The following is a 21,153-nucleotide window of genomic DNA, read 5'->3' as shown; positions in this document are numbered from 1 at the left end:
GTTCTACGTCTTCATCCAAAGGCTGCTAGTGGAAGACTGACTTCCAGGCAACTGGGGTGAGAGTCTTAAGCCCACACCCACAGTGACACACCTACTCCAACCAGGTCACACCTATTCCAACAAGGCCACACCTCCAAATGGTGCCACTCCCTGGTCCAAGAATATACAAACCATCACAGGCCCTTTATTAATTTTTGATACAAGAAGATGCCCCAGGCTCTTTTGCATTCTCAGCTCCAACCCTAGGATTAGCTAGGTTTCTGAGGAGCCCTGCTTATTTTCCATGGCAAATGGTATTCCGTATCCAAAACCTCAGTGCCAGGTTTGTTCAAGCTACTGGCATGTCACTTCTTGTTGTTCTCAGCAAACAGTTACATTCCTATCTCTAGCTACTTCAACGTATTAAAAAAAAACCACAAGTTTGGGTCAGTCATGGTAATATAAGCCTTAATTCCAGCACTCAGGAAACAAAGAGGCAGATCTCTGTAAGTTCAAAGCCAGCCTGGTCTACATAGTGGATTCCAGGCTATCCAAGAGTACATGGTGAGATCCTGCCTCAGAAAAGCAAAACAACCCAAAAGGGTATTCTGACCCCTTCAGGACCATATTAGGAGTGTGTTCTAGGGGCTGGGGAGACGGCTCAGCTGTTAAGAGCACTGACTGCTCTTCCAGAGGTCCTGAGTTCAATTTCCAGCAACCACATGGTGGCTCACAACCATCTATAATGGGATCCGATGCCCTCTTCTGGTGTGTCTTAAAGACGGCAACAGTGTACTCATATACATAAAATAAATAAATTAATCTTAAATTTTTTTAAAAAGGAGTGTGTTCTAGTTTTCCCTTCTGCCATATTTCAAACTCACTCAACAGGCAGAAACCTGACTGGCATTAGCTTCAATATTCATTCACTCCAGGGTACAGCATACAGAAAGTAATTTTGGAATTACTCTCTGATATTATCATGTCAAAAACAAAAAAACAAAACAAAAACAAAAAAACCTCTTACTGGAGTTTTAGGTGATCTGCCTCTTCTCAGTTATCATTCGGCTTTGGTCACTGAAGTGCCAACTGTGGGGCAAACTTAATAAGTCAAGCGTGGGCCCCAAGTAGCCACGTGTAGCCCATGAGCAGGGGATCCAACACTCTAGGCCGTCTAGGTTACTAGATTTAACTAGTTAGATAGTCTGACACAAAACTGTTTATATTGGGCAGTAGTAACTGATCGCAGCTTTGTCGTGTGAGCCTTAGTGCTTGTAACCATGTCAGTAGGAAGTGCCACCTCAGCTGAATGAAAGGGCGGGCTTCCCCAGTGGTGTTGTTTAATCCGTATAGAAGCAGACCGTAATAGATTGCTTTTAAGTCGTTTCTATCCAGGTAAAGTACATGAAGCTTGGTTCTCAGTTGTGTCTTTTTATATCTTGCATTATGACCATATCCTTAAAACACACACACACACACACACACACATATCAGGTTTTATAAGGCATTTGTTCAAATGCTTCCGAACAAATATTTAGGAAATCATTCAAAGGAAAAGGCACTGTCAAAGGCAGTGCCCCCAAAGTGGAAGGCTGGTGCTCTCAACACAAGAACAATGGAGTTTTTAGGAGGTGGACTGTTGGAGTTGGAACAGAAATTCAGAGATTAGGTTTGTGTGTGATGTGCTGTCCCTCTCAAGCTTCCAGAGGACAGTCACTTGTGCCTTCATGAGGGTTTCTTCTCATCTGGGGTACTTCATTGTAACTTGCTAAATACCATTAAGCACCTTAAACTTACTGCAGTGGTTTGAATGAGAATACCCCCATAGACTCCTATTTGAATCCTTGATCAGCACCTGGTGAAACTACTTGGGAAGGATTAGGGTGTGGCCTTTTGGAGTAGGTTGTGACGGGGTTGGCTCTCAGACCTCAGAAGCCTCCCCACCATCCCTGATGCTCTTATTCTGCCTCCTGCTTTCAGATCACAATGTGAACTCTCAGATGCTCCTGTCAACATGTCTTCCCTCCGCCATCATGGACTCTGATCCTCTGATACTATAAGCCCAATTAAGTGCTGCCTTCTAAGTGCCTTGCTTATGGTGTTTTGCCACAGTGTGGTATTTTAAATATGACTGGCCCATGGGGAGTGGCACTATTAGAAGGTGTCACTGTGGGGGTGGGCTTTGAGGTCCTAAACGCAAGCTTTTCCCAGTGGGGAAAAGAGAGAGCCTCCTTTTGGCTGCTTACAGGAGACAGTCTCCTCCTGGCTGCCTTTGGATCAAAATGTAGAACTCCCTACTCCTCCAGCACCGTGTGTGTCTGCCTGCACGTTGCCATGCTTCCCACCGTGATGGACTGAACCTCTGAGACTGTAAGCCAGCTCCCAATGAAATGTTTGCCTTTTTATGAGTGGCCTTGGTCATGGTCTCCCTTCACAACAATGAAACTCTAAAGACACACACCAATAGAAAAGTAACTACTCCGCGTGCCATCATAGCAGGAATCTGAGAACAGAACAAACGTGAATGCATGCGTTCATACTGATGGAGTCGTTGGGGAAGGCTTTCCTCCTGTGCTTCTGTGATTGTTAGCATCAGTGCTGGCTACCCTCCAGTAGAGTAGCTTTAGCCGGGAGTGTGAGAAGTGTAGACTGCTACTCTCACCAGCCTGAGAGCCGTGCATAAGCTTGCCTGTCTTCCTTGGCACTTTACCCTCTCTGTTCATCATTTCTCTTCACTAAAATCAGATTTTGTGTTGTGTCCTCACAGTGCTTGGCCTATTTTCTGTGAACTTGTATAACCAAGAAGATGTTAGGGAGATAAAGGAAAATCACTTTTAATCTTCGAAAAGCACACTGACCTAATTTTATAAGACCACGTGCGGGCTACTGCTGTACAGATGGGCCTGGTTTGATACTATCTCACCTAAATGGCCTTCAATTAATCTATCTGTAGTTATATAACTAGTCAAAATTATAGACTTGTGGTTAGCTAGTACACCTGTCTGTTGACTTCCAGTTCATTTCTATGAAAGCCTTCAGCATCGGTTTTACATTGATGGGCTTGCTCCTAGTGTTAAGACAGTCTAGCTGGAGTTCCTTTAACAGAGGTTAACTTTTAAGCCAAATATTATTACATGTCTAGGTAGGCAGCTTAAAGACAGCCTCCAGTCATATCCACTTCCTAGTATCTCTGCTCTTTCTTTATCCCTTTATCTGCCTTCCCTCCTTACCCGACCTTACCTTTTTTTTTTTTTAGCTCTTTCTTACTTTTTAGTACAAAAATGTATTCCAGTCTCATCTTCTGCTTTCTCAGCTCCAATCCTAGAATCAGCTGTTTTTCTAGGAGTCCTGTTTATTTCTGGTTGAGAATGGTATTTATGGACCAAGATCTGAGTCGGGGGACATCCCACTCTGGATCCTTCCTGCTCCTCTGGCTGCCACCTCGCTCTCTTTTTTAGCCTCTCACAGAAGCCAGTTGTCATCCTCTGAACTACTCTAATGAAAAGCAAGGACCAAAGGATGGCTAAGGGTCAACACCCATGGAGGAAATCAATCCTGTCATTGCGAGTGGGTCTGGACGCACCCTCTCTTTCCAGTGGAGCCAGAGATGGCACCAGCTTGGGCTAAGCCTCTGAATGTGGACTTGCAAGGACTCAGCCAAGTTGTGTCTAGATTACCGGCCAAAAGACCCTGTAAGATAATAAGTTGGGTGTTGGAAGTTGCTCAGTTTTGGAGTAATTTATTACTAATTCATAGATAACCAATAAAGAGTCTTTTATTTTATTTTATTTTTTTAAGTACCAAAAGACCTTCCTATTTCCCATTTTCTTATTATAGCTCTAACTAGCATTTCCAAGTAAAACAGGAGTTGTGAGACCCTGGCTACACATTAGACCATCTGAGAAGTACCTTCACTCCACAAATTCAATTCAATTCAATTGGTCTACGGTGGAACTCCTGTCTCAGTCACTTTCAAAATCTCCCATGGATTTCTAGTAGGTACATAAAGAATCACAGATGGATCACACTTATTTACTTATTTATTTATTTGGCACTTTCTGAATACTGGGTTTGAAAATGACAGTAGAGAATACAATATGATAGTCACTTACCTTCTAGGGAAAGAGACCACCAGGCAAAACAAATTTTAATTACAATAATGACAAACGTTCCAATAGAGTTGCAAGATAATTGAACGAAGATGGAGTGCCCTAAGTCAAGCTTGTTAAAATCAGAACAGGTGTCATCTAGAAAAATGTGGGGTCCAGACTCAAGGTAAGTATAAAACCAGTGAGTGTGGATATGGTGGAATGAACACAGCAAAGGAGTAGGGAGAGCTAAGGTGTCCAATTGTCAAATGAGCAAGGAGACGGATTATTTAAGAAGGGAGGACCCCTTAGGGAGTACAGGGCTGCTGACAGAACACTTGTGTTTTAGTGATTTGTAGTCAGCTTTTAATAAGTCTGGGGAGATCTCTTCTTCCTCCTCCTCCTCCTCCTCCTTCTCCTCCTTCTCCTTCTTCCTCTTCCTCTCCTCCTCCTCCTCCCATTCCTCCTCCTTCCCCCTTCTCCTCTTCCACCTCCTTCTTTTTTCTTTTCTTTTTTGAGACAAAGGTTAGGTGGCCCAGGCTGCCCTTGAATTGCCTGTCTTCTTGGTTTGCCTCCTGAAAGCTGGGGTTACAGCAGGGCGCCATGGTGCTTTGCTCAGGAGACCTTGAGAGTTAGCTGTGTTGACTCTGAGAACACACGTATTTCAGGATGCCCACAGACACCGTTCTCATTCTCTGGCTGTGGCTTATTCAGTTCTTTCTTTGCCCCAAGCTAAAGTGTTTCTTTCTCCAGCAATCAGTAGAATATGAGCTGACATCATCAGACTTTTTACATGTATTTTATTTTATTTTTGAGGATTTTATACATGAGCTCTGTATTTACATCCTTCTGTATTTACATCTCCCCCCAATTTTCCTGTTTCCTTAACTCCTAAAATTCATAATCTCTTCTTAATTATTATCCTTACATATGAAAGCATATGTACATATGCATATATGTTATATAAATATAACAATAATATTATACACACCCACAGTCTGGTGAGTTCATTTAGTGTTCTCCTATGTTTAGGGCTGACTGATTGGCATTCTGGTTTGGCATCCTAGCCTTTAACGGCTGAGTCATCTCTTCAGCCCAGGGCTGGCCACATAGGGTTAGATAACCAATGGGGGAAGGGGGCTCCTCCCTGGAAGAGACTGATTCGCCATCTTTTAATAGCCATTAGTTGCCTGTAGCTCTTCATCTCCAGGTAGGGACTTGTGAGTGATAGCATTCATGTTCCTTGTTAACAATTTGGTCGTTGTTTTCTTTTCAAAGAGCAGTACTGCCCAAGACGTTTCTGCCCAGAGTGCCAGGGCGAGCGTACACGTTTTTTACTGAGAATCCATGGCACAGATAGATGCCGACTTTCCAGCTGCAATCTGCTCACCTGTTGGACAGGGCTCTTCATTTTTTATTAAGTGGTGAAGAACACATAGTATTCCCACTGCCTAATCTGGATGCTTTGAGCTTTTCAAGCTGTTTTTCCTTCTCCTTTAGCCTGGATAGCCGCTGCGTCCCCACAAGAGGAGGAACCGTCATAGAGAAACACAGCTGAACTTTACTGTGGCCAAAAGAAAAAGAAAGAAAAAAAAAAACAATTACAAGGTCTGGACATCGAGCCTGAGGCTGGTGTTAAAAAAAAAAAGCTTATGTCTGCATAACTTAACTTGTATCTCTTCAGTAAATCAAACCTGCAATTCCACTTGACTGCATCCAAGTCACTTAGATGTCTGCCAACAAGAACATTAATGAACTCAGTATCTCACGCAGGTTTGTTCATGTAGAGCACACGATTGCTTAGCCTTCCTTCCAGCTGCTGCCTGGGCTCCAGCTGAAGGAGGTAGAAAACGGGACCAGGATATTGTATGTCGTGGTCTTCAGTTCCTCTGTCTGGTTTTAAGGTGGCATAGCTTTGAAAAGTAGTAATTCTTTTTTTTTTTTTTTTTTTTTTTTTTTTTTTTTTTTTTTTTTTTTTTTTTTTTTTTTGGTTTTTCGAGACAGGGTTTCTCTGTATAGCTCTGGCTGTCCTGGAACTCACTTTGTAGACCAGGCTGGCCTCGAACTCAGAAATCCGCCTGCCTCTGCCTCCCGAGTGCTGGGATTAAAGGCGTTCGCCACCACGCCCGGCTGAAAAGTAGTAATTCTTGTCCTGAAAAAACATGATGAAGCGTGGCTGCCTTCGACCTTTCCACCTTTACATAAGTGCCCATGGCATGGCACCTAACTGATTATGCTGTACTCCTGCTCTTTTGTGTCTCAGTTTACCTTGGTGGATTTATAGTTAGGGGATTATTCCGGAACACATTGTTCCTCCTTAGATGTCTCCAAATGGTATGAGGCCATTAAGAGAAAGGTGCTAAAGCTGATTCGAATTTGTCAAAACTGTAATAGAATTTTAAAGAGATCACTTGCTCCCAAACTTTTCTGCAGGTGGAATCTAATGAAGGTCTATAAAATTCTAAGTCCCAGGCTATGTGCCAGACCAATTAAATCACACTTCTAAGGATGGGCTTTAGGCATCAGTAGTAGTTTGACTCCACAGGTCATCCCCATGTGTAGACATGTTGGGAAACCACAGATCTGGACAAGGCTGTCGGCAACATGGCTGTGGTTCATTCTCTCCTCCCCAGCCCTGCCGTTGGTGGTATGTTTTTTGACTTTTTAGCATCTTTCATATCTCCATCCACAGAGAACTCTGAGCATGTAAGCCTAAGCAGGAACACTGGGCCAGACATAAATGAAAGATGACAGCCATTGAGGGGGCAAAAACCCAGATGTGGATATAAAACTGATGCCTGCACTTCCTGCTGGGTTGAGCTAATTTTGAAGCATGTTACAGATAACAAAGTTTCTTTTTTCCCTCTTGCAGTTTCAGACACGAAAGACTTCTCAGTTTGTGAACTCTGTTTAATGAGTCTCATGCTGTAAGCTTTAGAATTCTGACTTGGTTGTGTTTGTCAGGTACAGCCTGAAATAGGAAGTCCTAAGAGCAGGGAGTGAGGACTGTCCATTTGTCCTGCTTAACGAATCACAATCTGATGTAAAAAGGTAGGTATTGAAAAAACCTTAACTTTCTGCATGTAGATAATATAGTACTTATTTATGTAAATAACTACTTAGCTGTCCAGAAACTAAAAGGAAGGTGATTTTAATTATAGCAACAAATTGTTCACTCGTAGGTGAATTTACATGTTGGAGCTCAGAGCTCTAACATTACACAAATAATTGCATGCTGGCTTATAAAATTTTAGAACTAGCAGTTATTTTGCTAGCTGTACCTTGGGAGAGATAGACTGAAATAAAATTATAACTCAAGTTTTTGGATGATTGCAATTATCCAAATAGGTGTGGCTTTGACTTAAAGAAGTTATGAACAACTTCTCTCTCTCTCTCTCTCTCTCTCTCTATATATATATATATATATATATATATATATATATATATATATATATATATGTATATATGTGTGTGTGTGAGTGTGTGTGTGTGTATGTATATATATATGTGTGTGGATGTATATATATGTATATATGTGTATATGTGTGTGTGTATATATATATATATATCACTATTTTTAAGCTTTAGTCAACTTAGAAACAATGGATACTTAATTTCTGATCTATTGCTTACTTAAAACCTTCCATGCTAATATGTAAAAGTTCTAGACCTTGTGCTTAATTCATCTCTGGCTGCTAGCATCGAGAAGAGAAAACCAAAGACACACAGCTATAATCTAATCATTCATAATATCTCTTAAGAAAAAAACATTCAGGAAACAATTCTTGTTGGGAAATGCATGTATGTATGTTTGTATGTATGTATGTATATGTGTATATAATATAATTGATATATATATATACTATATATAATTGTTTGGGGTGTATTCATACAATAAAATGAGTCCCACAGGATATAAGAATTTAGCTCCCAGTTTTGGGTGGCTGGAAAGTCCTGACTCCTTGACTAACTCACCACGTGTTGATTGGCAGACAGCAACAGTGGAACCACATGAACCATTACATATGGGGCAGAGCAGAGAGAGAGGCCAGGCTTACTACCTAAGAGCACCTCATAGGACCTCAGTGGAGGTGCTGGGCTTGATGGTTAGAATCACTGGCTTCTCTTCCAGAGGACCTTGTTGGATTCCCGGCCCCACATGACAGCAAGCAACCATTAATAACCCTAGTTCCAGGAGCTCTGAAGCCTTCTTCTGGCCTCTGCAAGCAGTGAACGCACATTGCATGGACATACACACAGACCAAAACACATAAAATAAAATAGTAAATCTTTAAAAGAAACCTTCAGGGGCTCCAGAGTGCTTCCTGGCAAGGCATGCAACTATGAACTTCTTTCTTGGCTTAGTCCAAGGCCTCGCCTTTTAAAGGGACAGCTACCTCTAAATATCACCACAGAGCCCCAGGCTACACTATATGAACCCTCACAGGGGCACAAACTCTACTAAGCCTCAACAGGATGGCAATGCGCATGCACCTTTTTAGAAACAAACTTTTGTCTGCGATGTGGAAATTACAATGGTCATCATTTTTCATATAAACATTGTAGCTGTGTCATTACTGAGGAAGGGAAGGATAGCTGCAGTGTCTTACTAGCATGCGTAGGACAGAGTCCAAGGCCTGTGTCTGCATTACAGTTACTCTAATATACAGTGGCATTTTACTCCTCTTTTGCTAAATTCCCTTTTTAATGTACAAGTTTACATTTTGTCCCAGAGGGCACTTATGCCAATTCACAGAAAATGTCATCTCCTATCTGCCAGTTTCAAATTTCATTCCAAGGAAGAGCTGCCATTGTATGCATAAGCCAATAGGCACTAATCACCATTCACCTTGACTTTGAACTGAACCTTGGAATTTGTATGTGAGTGTGAATCCTTCCGGAAATTAACTCAGTGACAAGGTTACAAGTTAGAGGTGGCATTCCCATCTCGTCACAGAAGCAGTTATATCTGGAAAAGTCGCCTTTGGCCTGTTGTCGTTTGTTTTTTTGTTTTGTTTTGTCAAACAGTGGACTATCATGTAGATTAAACAACCTAACTTCTTTTTTTTTTAATTAGGTAATTTCCTCAATTACATTTCCAATGCTATCCAAAAAGTCCCCAATACACTCCCCCCCCCAGTCCCCCACCCACCCACCCCCACCCCTTGACCCTGGCATTCCCCTGTACTGGGGCATATAAAGTTGGCAAGTCCAATGGGCCTCGCTTTCCAGGATGGCCTACTAGGCCATCTTTTGATACAAATGCAGGTAGAGACAAGAGCTCTGGGGTACTGGTTAGTTCATAATAATGATCCACCTATGGGGTTGCAGTTCCCTTTAGCTCCTTGGGTACTTTCTCTAGCTCCTCCATTGGGGGCCCACAACCTAACTTCTAACTAAGATTGTTTTATACGTATTTCCTACCTCCTGCTCCTTTTGCAGAATGCTGGCTTTATTAAAACACACCAACAGGAGACAATTGTCCTGGTTAGCTTCAGTTGTCAGTTTCCTACAATGTACAGAAAGATCTGTTGGTTACGGTTTGAGTCAGATTTACCATCATCTGGCCTGGGTCAGCCCGTGTTACTTTGGTTTTCTTTGTCAAAGAAGGTCAGAAAACAATACAGACAGAAGCAAGAAACTGTCCCCCAAAGCAGCAAAGCACTGAACCTTCTGGGTCACATGACGTTACATTCGAGTAATGTCATGAAGAGATGTTTGTCTCAAGCACTGCTCTCAAGTTATATCAGTATCCGGAAAAAAAAAAAAAAAGGCCATGCATCTTTCAAATGTTCAAATAATATTTGCTTGTAACCACAACTGTGGTGAAAAGGAAGAAAGGGGAGGGGACGAAGAAGAGCGTGACCAGCACATCAGGACCCTGCAGTCTCTTCTAAGCCACCGCCCTCCCCACGTAAGTACCCATTCCCTGAATGAACTCCAGCTCCCTACCTAAGTATTCCCTGTCTGCTTTTCCTTACAGTTCTGCCACCTGAGTCACACAGACAAGTGGGGTCCCTTCGTCTGGTTTCTTCCATTCCTGGTGTGTGTTGCTGAGTTATTCATTTTCATTACTATGTAGTATTCTGTTGTGTAAACTCATAGCCACCTGTTTCAGCCATCCTGTTGAGATGAACATTTAGCTTAAACGTGTGTCCCTATTCCATGTGATGTCACTATGGATATTCTAAATGCACATCCCCCACCTTTTCCAATGTTTTGAGACAAGGTCTTGCTATGTAGTCCATTCTGACCTTGAACTCATGAACTTCCTACTCAGCCACTCAAGTGTTGGGATTATGTTCTCAAACCACAGTGCCTGGCTACTGTGGGCTCTCTTCCACCAGCTATTGGTGCTTGTGGGCTATATTTCTGTTGAAATTAATTCTTTAAATCAATGATAAACATACCACCATTCTTTGGGTTATTCTAAGATGGTGGATGCTTTCTGGACACATTAATAGAAATTTCCATCCAGGGAATCCGGGAGCTGAGGAGATGGCTCACTTAGTAAAGGGCTTACTACACAAACATGAGGAACCGAGTTAAAATCCCAGCATCAACCTATAAAGGGAGGTGTGGCAGCATGTGTCAGTAATCCCAGTACTGGAGGGAGAGGGGCTTAAGGCAGGAAGGAGGCTTCTCAGCTAATCTAGCCAAGTCAGTAAGTGAGCTCCTGGTTCAGCGAAAGTCCCTGTTGAAAAGAAAATGGGTGAGGAACAATAAAGACATCTAACTAGGGCCTTTAGCCTCTGTATGCGTGCGCAAAGCAGTGCACACAGCGTAGGCCCGTGATGCCCTGGGCAACACCAAAAGACAATGCTCTGCAGAGTTCCCTTTTGTTTGGGTTTCCATGCAGTCCCGTGCTTAGGGTCATTATAGAGTGACCTCTCACGGGGCTCCAAACTCTTCAACATGATTTCCATGCTTATAGAAATAAACACAGTTGGCAAATGCCAGAATTTGTTGTTGTGGTGGTGGTGGTTTTACCATAGGACTTTTACATATAATGCATGTACATACTGTTACACATTTATTTTGTGTGTGTGTAAATCTGTGAAAGCACACACACGGTTACTATAGCACATATGTATGGAGCTCAGAGGACAACGTACAAGTCTGCTCTTACCTTGCTTTTAGGCAGGGCATCTCTTGTGTCTGCCATCTTTGTGTGCATGGCCACGAGCTTCTTGCCAATCCTGTTTCTTCCTGCCATCCTAGCAGAGGAGTGCCAGGATTACAGTGAGTACCACAACATTTATGCTGGTTAGTGAGAACTCAGATGGCCAGGCATATACATCAGGGCCTTTCACCCACTGAGCCATCTCCCTCATGAAGATTCTCGGTATATGGAGAATAGCTCTGTTCATCTACTTCTGGGGGACCCTGCAAGGATCATTCTGAGTGATGTTATGTAGGCAGCTGATGCTAAAAGATGGCGCCGGTTTCCGGTACACTGTGGCCGTAAACAACACCACTGTGCAGGCGCTACCCCGAATCTGGCGCCAACCCCTCCCGAGCAGGTGCATGCTAATGAAGTGTCGACAGGCCGGACCAATCCCAGGAGGACACATAGCCCTCCCCAGTGCTGGGGTGTATATAAGGAGTCCTCCTGGGTGCCCAAGGTTCCCATAGCAGCATCGAGACATTCCTGCAATAAAGCTGTTGAGAAGAATCCGACATGTTACGTTTTCCTTGCTGGCCGACGTGAGCGCGACAAGTTGGTGGCCCGCACGGGGACCGAGGATCTCATGGATTCAGAACTCTTCAGCTGAGGAATGGCAGTACCGGTAAGTCTCCCAAATTCATCCCCGGTTAAAAGGGGGGATATGTTTTTCTCGCCCGTGGACCCAGTGTGGGTAGCTCTTACCCTTGTTGTTTCATTTTTTGTAATTTCTGGCCTCTGCTTTCGTTTGATAGAAGCAGTTAAGGCAGGTCAGCAAATTCTTACAGAACAAGAAAGTATGTCAGAGGAAGATAGGAAATGCATAAGCAAAAGAAAGAAAAGGGGTGAAAAAGAGAGAGAAAAGGAGAAGGGAGAAAAGGCAAATTCAAAAGGAAAAGGAAATAATGAGAAAGAAAAGGAAATAGCAAAAATATATCCCTCATTAAAAGACTTAACAATAAGTTCAGCAAGTTCTGACTCCAGTGACTCAGAGCTTGATAAAGATGAGGAAGCTGACCTAGAAGAAGAGGCAGCTCGGTATGAGAGGGATAGGTACGATCCAGATTGGTCATACAAAACCAATCCTTTAAAAAAGGGGGGGTCGGCTGGCAAAAGAGTAAAATTGAAAGTGCCGACCGCTCCACCTTTTAACCCTTAGTATACAGGAAAAAAGGAATCCACAAAAGCTGGTAAACAAGGTACCTCATTTTGCCCAGAGGTTTAGAAGGAAGTTGGACTGACTTTCCCTGTCTTCTTAGATGGCCAGGGACGACGATATCATGAGCCAATAGATTTTAAAACTATTAAGCAACTGGCTGAGTCAGTCCATACCTACAGGGTGAGTGCAGCTTTTGTAGTTGCACAGGTCGAGGCGCTTGCTAGATATTGCCTCACCCCAGGGGACTGGAATAATATTACTCGGACTTGTTTGTCATCTGGACAGTAGACTGGAAGTCCTTGTCCTATGAATATGCAAACAGTCAGGCAGCAGCAAATTTAGCTACAGGACAAGATCCTCAGAGACATTGGGATGCAGACATGCTTCTGGGTTTAGGCGACCAATTTGTTGCACCCACCTTGTCCGGCAAGGAAGACACAACACTGTCGGATCCTTCTCAACAGCTTTATTGCAGGAACGACTCGATGCTGCTATGGGAACCCAGGGAGGACTGCTTATATACACCCCAGCACTGGGGAGGGCTATGTGTCCTCCTGGGATTGGTCGGCCTGTTAACATTTCATTAGCATGCACCCGCTCGGGAGGGGTTGGTGCCAGATTCGGGCTAGCGCCTGCACAGTGGTGTTGTTTACGGCCAAGGTGTACCAGAAACCGGCGCCATCTTTTAGGCATCAGCTGCCTACATCTTTATATAGTATCGTCCTGACAGCCTGATCTTATTGGTCTGGGGCACACAATTAAGATTATTTTAGGGACATGAATGATTTAAAAATGACAGAACTAGAAAAATATATAAGAGTTGCCGATTACTATGGTGGGGATGAGAAGTTATTCAGGATGGAAGTCACGATAAAGGTAGCAGATGGAGCCAGGTGTGGTGTCTCATGCGTGTAATCCTAGCACTTAGGAGGCAGAGGCAGGAGCATCAACACAGACTTGAGGCTATTCTAATTTATATAGCAAATTCTAGGTGGGCTATAGCAAGATGTTGTCTCAGAAAAACAAAATTATGGCAATAATGACAAAAAGGAACCCATCACCCAAGGAAACCACCAACCAAGGAACCCAACACTCAAGGAAACCACCAACCAAGGAACCCAACACTCAAGGAACCCACCATCCAAGGAAACTAACACTCAAGGAAACTACCATTCAAGGAACCCACCATCCAAACTGTGACTGCTGTACTATGTTCTAAGTTCCTGTACATATCACACCACATGTAAATGGGAACAGAAATGGTTTTTCTCTTAGAGTCAGAATTTTTTTTAATATTATGCATCTTGATATTCCAAGAAGAACCTTATATTTCAAGGCACGCTGGGTGTTCCAAGAAATAGACTTTTGGAAACAGTAAATTATGAGATGGTTCAATATATTGTGTAAAATGTCATAGAGTTCGAATATGTGCTTAAGAACCATGTAATGGGAGAGAGGCCACAGCTTCACCCTTGTGCAATAGACAGTTGTCTGGATCTTTCTCTTTAACCGTGAGACTCAACAGAGATTGCCCTTGATGAGGTACACGAAGTTTGGCAAATGCCTTTTCTTCTGCCTCTGTTGTTTCGCTCTCAGTTTGTTGGCATGATGAATTCCACTGGTTGTTTTTTCTAATGTTAAGCCAACTCTATTTCTGTGAAAATTTCACTTGGTCATGATGTACCGTTTTGTAAAAGACTATTGTTATAATTGATGTGTGTGATGGCTATTCCTAGTTGTCAACTTGACTACATCTGGAATGAACTACCATCCAGAAATGGGGTAACTCCCGTGATCCTGATTTTAAGGCTGGAAGACACAGGCTTCCGACTGGATCTTGACATTTAATTTAATTCCGGGAGACTGAGGTAAGCAGATCTCTTTGTTCAAGGCCAGCCTGGGACAGAGCAAATTCCAAATCTAGGCACGGTGGTATACACCTTTAATCTGGGCCACACCTTCTGCTGGAGGCCTATATAAGGACAGTGGAAGAAGGGAAACTCACTCTTTGCCTGCTTGCACTTACTTGCCAGCACATCTGTGGGAACCTACTTCTTCAGGATTCCAGCTATAGAAGACCAGCTGAAACACCTAGCCTTGTGGGACTGAGCAATTGCTAGATTCTTGGCTTTCCCATCCACAGCTGCCCATTGTTGGGTTAGTTGGACTGCAGTTTGTAAGTCATTCCAATAAATTCCCTTAATATAGAGAGACATTCCATAAGTCCTGTGACTCTAGAGAAACCTGACTGTTGGAATGTGGCAAGCTTTTGTTTGGCTCTTTGTTCCTGTAAAATATTGGCCTGTAGTTGTCTTTTATCGTAATGACTCTGTCTGGTTTGAGGTGTCATTCATAGTTAGCTATGGAGTCTGACTTAGGAAATAGCTCCTTTCGTATCTCTCATGCCAGTATTCAACCTAACACCACAAAGTCTGTTTGGTTTTCACCCTTTCTGTACTCATAACCCCCTGCTCTGGCCAAGAAAATCCCACCTACCAGTACCTGTGAGTGACCCTGTTTGTAACCAGCATTCCCACTGACATTCTTTCCTCTTACCACTGTCCCCTCCCTCTTTGAGTTTTGCTGCAATGACCATGCCCACTTGGATAGCTTCCTCTCACCACTCCAGGCTGGCATACACCCAGGGCCAGACTGTCCCATTGCTTAGACATCCTCCTCTGCACCTTCCTTTTCCAGCCATTTATGAAACTCTTTCTGCCAGCCAAGCCTGTTTTGCTCAACTTAAGCTCCAGGTTACCTACATATAATTGGCAAATGATAAATACCTCATCGATAAGTACTTTTTAAAACCTATATTTTAAAATAGAGATGTGTTATGTTGACACTTGGATGAAGATGGCATCAGAATAGTTTTGAGTTTGCGTTGCTGTTAACTTGATGACCAGCCATAGACAAATTAACTTTTTAAAGTTTTATGTGAAATGGGATGATGACAAATTATATTACCCAAATGATGGCACAAGCTTATGACCGTGTCCCTAGGCCATTCTAAAGACTTGACATCTATTAAGTCACGTGATCTGGAAAACAGTCTTTCTAACTCCATGCTAGAACTATCTTTAGCCTACAGAAGAGAAAGCTGTTAACCGAGGTAGGTGCGTTTGTGCATTCTGTTTCATAGATGGGGACACAAAGACTTCAAGGTCATACAGCTGGAATCCAAGCACTGCCACCCTGGGAAGCATACTGCCTGACACCTGTACAATGTCCTTGTATAGTACTTGATTCACAGTGGTCCCTAGCAAGAAATAACCGTGTTAACATGAAACACGACGATAGCTCCTGGTCGTGACACTGCACAGTCAGACCGAGGAGGGTTATCTACCCTGAGCCGGACTGTGAGCAGGTAGCAATATTTCTTACTACCCGGAGTTTAAAGTCCTCTGTGTTGTAATAGGTGACGTGAGCTGAGCGCTTTATGTAGAAAGAAGACAGAGTTAGAAACAGATTACTCATTTCAATCTAAAGTAGAAAAACAGGAAAAGATACTTCCAGTTGATAGAGATTCAGGGAGTGACCAATGAGACACAGGAGATAACAGGATAAATAATGGGCCTCAGAAGGAGCTGGAGAAAATAGCCCAGTGATTGTGATGGAAAAAGCCCAAAGCTTGAGAGACATAGGATTTAAAAGCAGCTAAAAAGTCCACAGACCCATTCATGTGAGAAGTGTATACAGCTGGCACATGATAGGTGCTCAACATATTCTTGTGGAGTCTCTGACAGTCCTTTAAAATAAACGTAATGTGCGTTTCCAGTTAGAAGTGCAAGCCTAACGGAAAAAGAAAACTAATGTCTGAAAATGATGGAGGCTGGGAAGAACAGAGGTACTGATGCGGGGCTGGAAAGAGCAGAAGCCCAAATGGGCGGCGTGCAAAGATGAAGGGAAACTCAATTTACATTGCAAAATCCCCGAAGACTCTGGAAAGTGAGGGTGAAGATGAGGTTAAGGTTTCTTTGACAGTGTGTTAATGAAGCAATTATTCTTTTAGCCCTTTTCCTGCTCCGAGCGCAGCAACAACTCTGACCCTCTCTGTATGCAGACTGTTGCCTGTCAGACCAGCACGCTCCTGGCAGAGAATAGAAGTCTGATCCAGGGAAGAAAAGGAGTACCCCAACATCAGGAACCCCCTCAGGGGATAGCCTAAGGTCTCCACTTTGGGAATCCCCAAGTGATGGACACAGCTAGATTTCAGGACATGGGGGACAGGGGTGGCTTTAGTCAATGAAGTACAACCTTGGGGGTTTAAATCAGCTCTGATGGACAATTTTGGGGTTGAACAAACCAATCAGGCAATGGAAAAAAAAAAGCAAGGAAACTGATCTGACCGGTTCCCCAAAATCTCAGAGGAAACAGAGCCACTTAAGGGAGATGGCAGCCGCCATTAACACTTTCAAAGGCTACAAGACTTCGCGTGTGTGTGTGTGTGTGTGTGTGTGTGTGTGTGTGTGTGCGCGCGCGCGCGTGTGTGCGTGTGTGTGCTTTTCTTCCTTCCTTTCTTTCTTTCTTTCTTTCTTTCTTTCTTTCTTTCTTTCTTTCTTTCTTTCTTCTTCTTTTTTTTTAATGATGCTATCCTAAAAACAGATAGGCACTTAGCAAACACAGAAAAATTAATTAGCTTCTTTAAAAACTAAAATTATGCCTACCACCACATTCAAGTGATTTAGATAAAATAGAAGGTAGACCTAAAGAGTAGAATTTAGGAAATAGCTCAGAACACTGATTTGTTTGTTTGTTTATTTGTTTGTTTTTGTTCTTAAAGAAGAGGAAAGCAGGAAGGAAAAGATAAAAAAAAAAAAATTGAAGACCAGTACAAAAGATTTGATACCTGAGTAATGGGTGTTCCCTAAAAAGGAAAAAGAAAAGGGCTAGGGGAGAGAGAAAGCTAGGAAATGTAATTTAAGAAACGGTTAGATGAAGGCTCGTTACTGCAAACAGCTAATTAGGGCTGCCGAGATTCTTGGTTGCAAGCACAAGGACATGAGTTCAAGCCCCACGTGGGGACACACACACACTCACACAGATATACACACACACTCACACAGATATACACACATACTCACACAGATATACACACACTCACACATACTCACAAACACACACACACAAACACACACACACACCTTGCCATGATGGCTGTTTGTACTCTCAATGCTGGGGAGGCAGAGACCACTGGATTCATGGGAGCTTACTGGCCAGCTGGCCTAGCTGATCAAGAGGTCCAAGGCTTCTTTACAAAATAAAAATAAAAATTGTAAATATAGTGTGAGTATGAGCTTGTCTTCTGACCGTCACATGCATGCACACGTGTGCACACCCACCCGTACACACAGACACGTGCACCTATACACACAGTAACACGTGGACACACAAAAGAAGAGTTAATCGAATAAAGAAAGGAAGGAAAGCCAAGTGCAGATCGATGACAAGTGTGTGTCACAGGTCCCTTTACTATAACCCGCGAACCTCAGTTTCAATAAAAAAAAATTATATAGGAAGGAAATAAAGTCATAGTGTGTTACTCAGCATGGGATGAGAGCACTTAAGTAATGTATGGGCGGGATAGTGACCTAAGCCATTGTCACCGAGCCAAGCATGAAGATGCAGAGCATGAAGCTGTGGCCGAGCAGGAAGTAATGACGACCAGATCCTTATTTTCTTTATTGGGAAATCGACAGATAATGTCTGGCATGGAAAAACTGAGAAACGACAGTATGGATTAGAACTAAGGAGAAACACAGAGTCTGCAGCCAGACAGAGTTAAAGATGGCTGCCTGCAGGTGTGCTCGGTGGAACAAGGTTATGAAAGCTGCTTGACTCTCTATACTTATATTTAAATTTTAATTTGTTATTACGTGTGGGAGTGGGCCCGTGTGCTGAGTCATGGGGACCTTTCCCTCTCTGTGGGGGCTGGTTCTCTCCTCCTCCCTGGGAGCCAGAGACTGGGCTCAGGGCTTTTGGCTCTCGTGGCCAGTGCCTTTCCTCACGTGCAGAACGGTCTCACCAGCCCTGTTTGACCCTTTAAACTATTTGTAAACTCTAAAAATTTAGTAAAACTAAAAGCTACATGTTAGTTAAAAAGTGTTATCAGAAACAACTAAAAATAACCACAGACCCGAGCACAGGGAAAACTCGTGCCTAAAACTCATCCTATGCATGATCTACTGACTCAACAATTTAATTTTTAGCAAATTCTTTCCACTACGACCTATAATAACAATAATAGTAGTAGTAGTTGTTGTTGTTGTTGTCGTCTCACAATGCAGCCCTGGTCTGGAACTCACCATGTAGAACTTGAACTCACAGAGATGTGCCTGCTTGGTCTCCCGAAGGATTAAGGTGTGTGGCACCATGCCCAGCTTCTTTGCCCTCCTCTCTTTCTCAGTTAAAAGGGTGGGAATGGGGATGGGTTGCACTTGCATAGGCTTTAGTAGACCAATGTCCATAGTCCTCAAATTCTGAAAAGAGGTTAAACTTTCATAGGAAAAATTATGAACTAAAAACACAGCTGTGCTACTGTTTGATTCCAAAGAAAGGTTCAATAAAAATACCTGCAAAATTGTTATTAGTCAAACTTCAGACTAGAAGAAGTATAGATCGAATGATGTAACATTGTGAAATACCATGATCAAGGTAATAATTTTTGTAAAATATCATGTGCACGTGTGTGCACGCATGTGCATACACACACACACTCACATACACACACACAGACACACACACTCACATACACACACACATACATACACACACTCACATTCACATACACACACACACATACATACACACACACACTCACATACACACACATACATACACTCACATACACACACACACTCACACACACTCACATACACACACATACATACACTCACATACACACACACACTCACACACACTCTTCTGGTAGCGAACATCCTTTTGCTCAGGCATGCGTGATGAGAGGCTACTGAGGCTGAACTTTTCACACAGTTTCTGTTAGCCATAAACAGTGTGCCTTACCTTCTAGTTAATGTATATCAAGCTTGGCGCTCACTCAAACACAATTTCCCAGATCCTAGCTATGGCGATGAGGCACCAGTCCAAGCTCCCTTCGTTCCCCATTGACCTTACAACTGATCTGAGACAGGCGTCTTCACCACAGCGAATCCTGAGTTTACACACAGCATTTAAAGTGTGCCCCTTAGTTTTGCTAACTCTGAAATGAGAATAACCAGGCTGGTTCACTTTTTATGGATTTTCCAAAACAGTCGTTACGATGCCCGTCAACAGCTGCCAATAAACAAGTAGATAGTTGGCGGTTGCTTACTACAATAAACAAAGAAAAAGTAAATTTGAGTTTTATATCAAGGTAGGGACTGGGCAGTTTCAACTTTTCAGAACGCCTGCAGGAGCAGATACTATATAGCAAAGGGGAATGAACCATTAATTCATACATTATATAATAAGTACTACACTTGATCTTAGCCAAAAAGCCGAGAAGCGATTATATAATAAGTACAAACATATTCAAATGTCCGTCTCCTGACTCCTTGTCAAGGACAAAATATGTTTTTTTTATATTGACATATCTGCAAAGTGTTAACTCAAGAGCTTACTTACGGTCATTGAACCATCTACATTCAGCTCCTTCCAAAGTAAATGGATGCAGGACATTTTTCACCGGTGTCATAAGCAACAACTTGACAGGCCCCATAAAGTTTCTGGTTACACGTACTGAGTAACTATATTTTGAATTACAAGGATGACAGATCCCATGGCCATTAAAAGTTACAACACCCCCACCCCATTAGATATTGCAGTGGTATCTAGCTTATTCATTTCTGCCTCCACATTGAGTAACTAAGGAAACAATGACGTCATGGCTCAGCGGGGTTCAGAAAAGTCTCCGCTGAGGTCTCTGGTTTGGGAAGCCTGCAATCTTTGCTAGTTCCCTTCTCAGCCGCTGGATAAATTCATACAACTTTTCTTATTTCTGAGATACTGATTAGGAAAATTATATTCTGTTATAAATACAAAATCATATTTATAATAATTTAAATAATATACTGTACTGTTTCAGAAAAACATAGTCTAAAGTGTACTATTTCTGAGAAGTCCTCTACATTTGCAGTAGGAAGTTTTTGAGGTTCAGTGACTTATATGAAACCAACTGTGTGACTCCAGGTCCCCAATAATAATCCCACTGAGCTATGTCTTATGGACCCTTGGCCCCTTCAAGGCTACTGAGTACTCTGTTTTGTTTTGTTTTCTTTAAGTGCTGGCTCTCTTTATACTTTGAACTTGTATTGTCCCTCAAAGGTTCATGTTTGAAAGACTTGGTCCTCAGCTTGTGTGTTAGTTTGATGGTTGTGGAGTTTTCATGGGGTGGAGACTCGAGGGTTGGGATTAGGGGACTAGGGGTGGGCCTTTGAGGTCATAGCCACCCCTGGTTCTGAGCCCCAGAACTCTGCTTCCTGTTGTGATATGACCTCGTGTTCCAGTACAGCAGCCTAAACTTCTATGGCCATGACATCCTGCCCAGGATGGTGGACTGAAATCCTCTGACTCTCTAAGCCAAAATAAACCATTCCTCCAGTAAACTGCTTTTGTGAGCTATTTGGTCAGAGTGGCGAGACAAATCACTGATACATTTTCACCCAAAGTAGAACGGGGATAGAGGGATTTGGACAAAGACTCCAAGGAGCTTTAGTTAGTATTCAGAGGGCTAAAGGTGAGTTCAAAGTTATGCTTTGGAAGTG

The 21,153-nt window shown here is 42.8% G+C and overlaps 1 pseudogene; it reads right to left on the bottom strand.

Moving 5' to 3' along the window:
- Window positions 1-19,804: 19,804 nt before the first annotated feature.
- LOC115029172 lies at window positions 19,805-19,899 on the bottom strand (annotated as a pseudogene).
- Between the last annotated feature and the right edge of the window lie 1,254 nt (window positions 19,900-21,153).

Source organism: Mus caroli, chromosome 13, assembly GCF_900094665.2.
Source record: "Mus caroli chromosome 13, CAROLI_EIJ_v1.1, whole genome shotgun sequence".
In the NCBI taxonomy this organism is placed as follows: Eukaryota; Metazoa; Chordata; class Mammalia; order Rodentia; family Muridae; genus Mus; species Mus caroli.
This window is presented reverse-complemented; position numbering and strand designations above follow the sequence as displayed.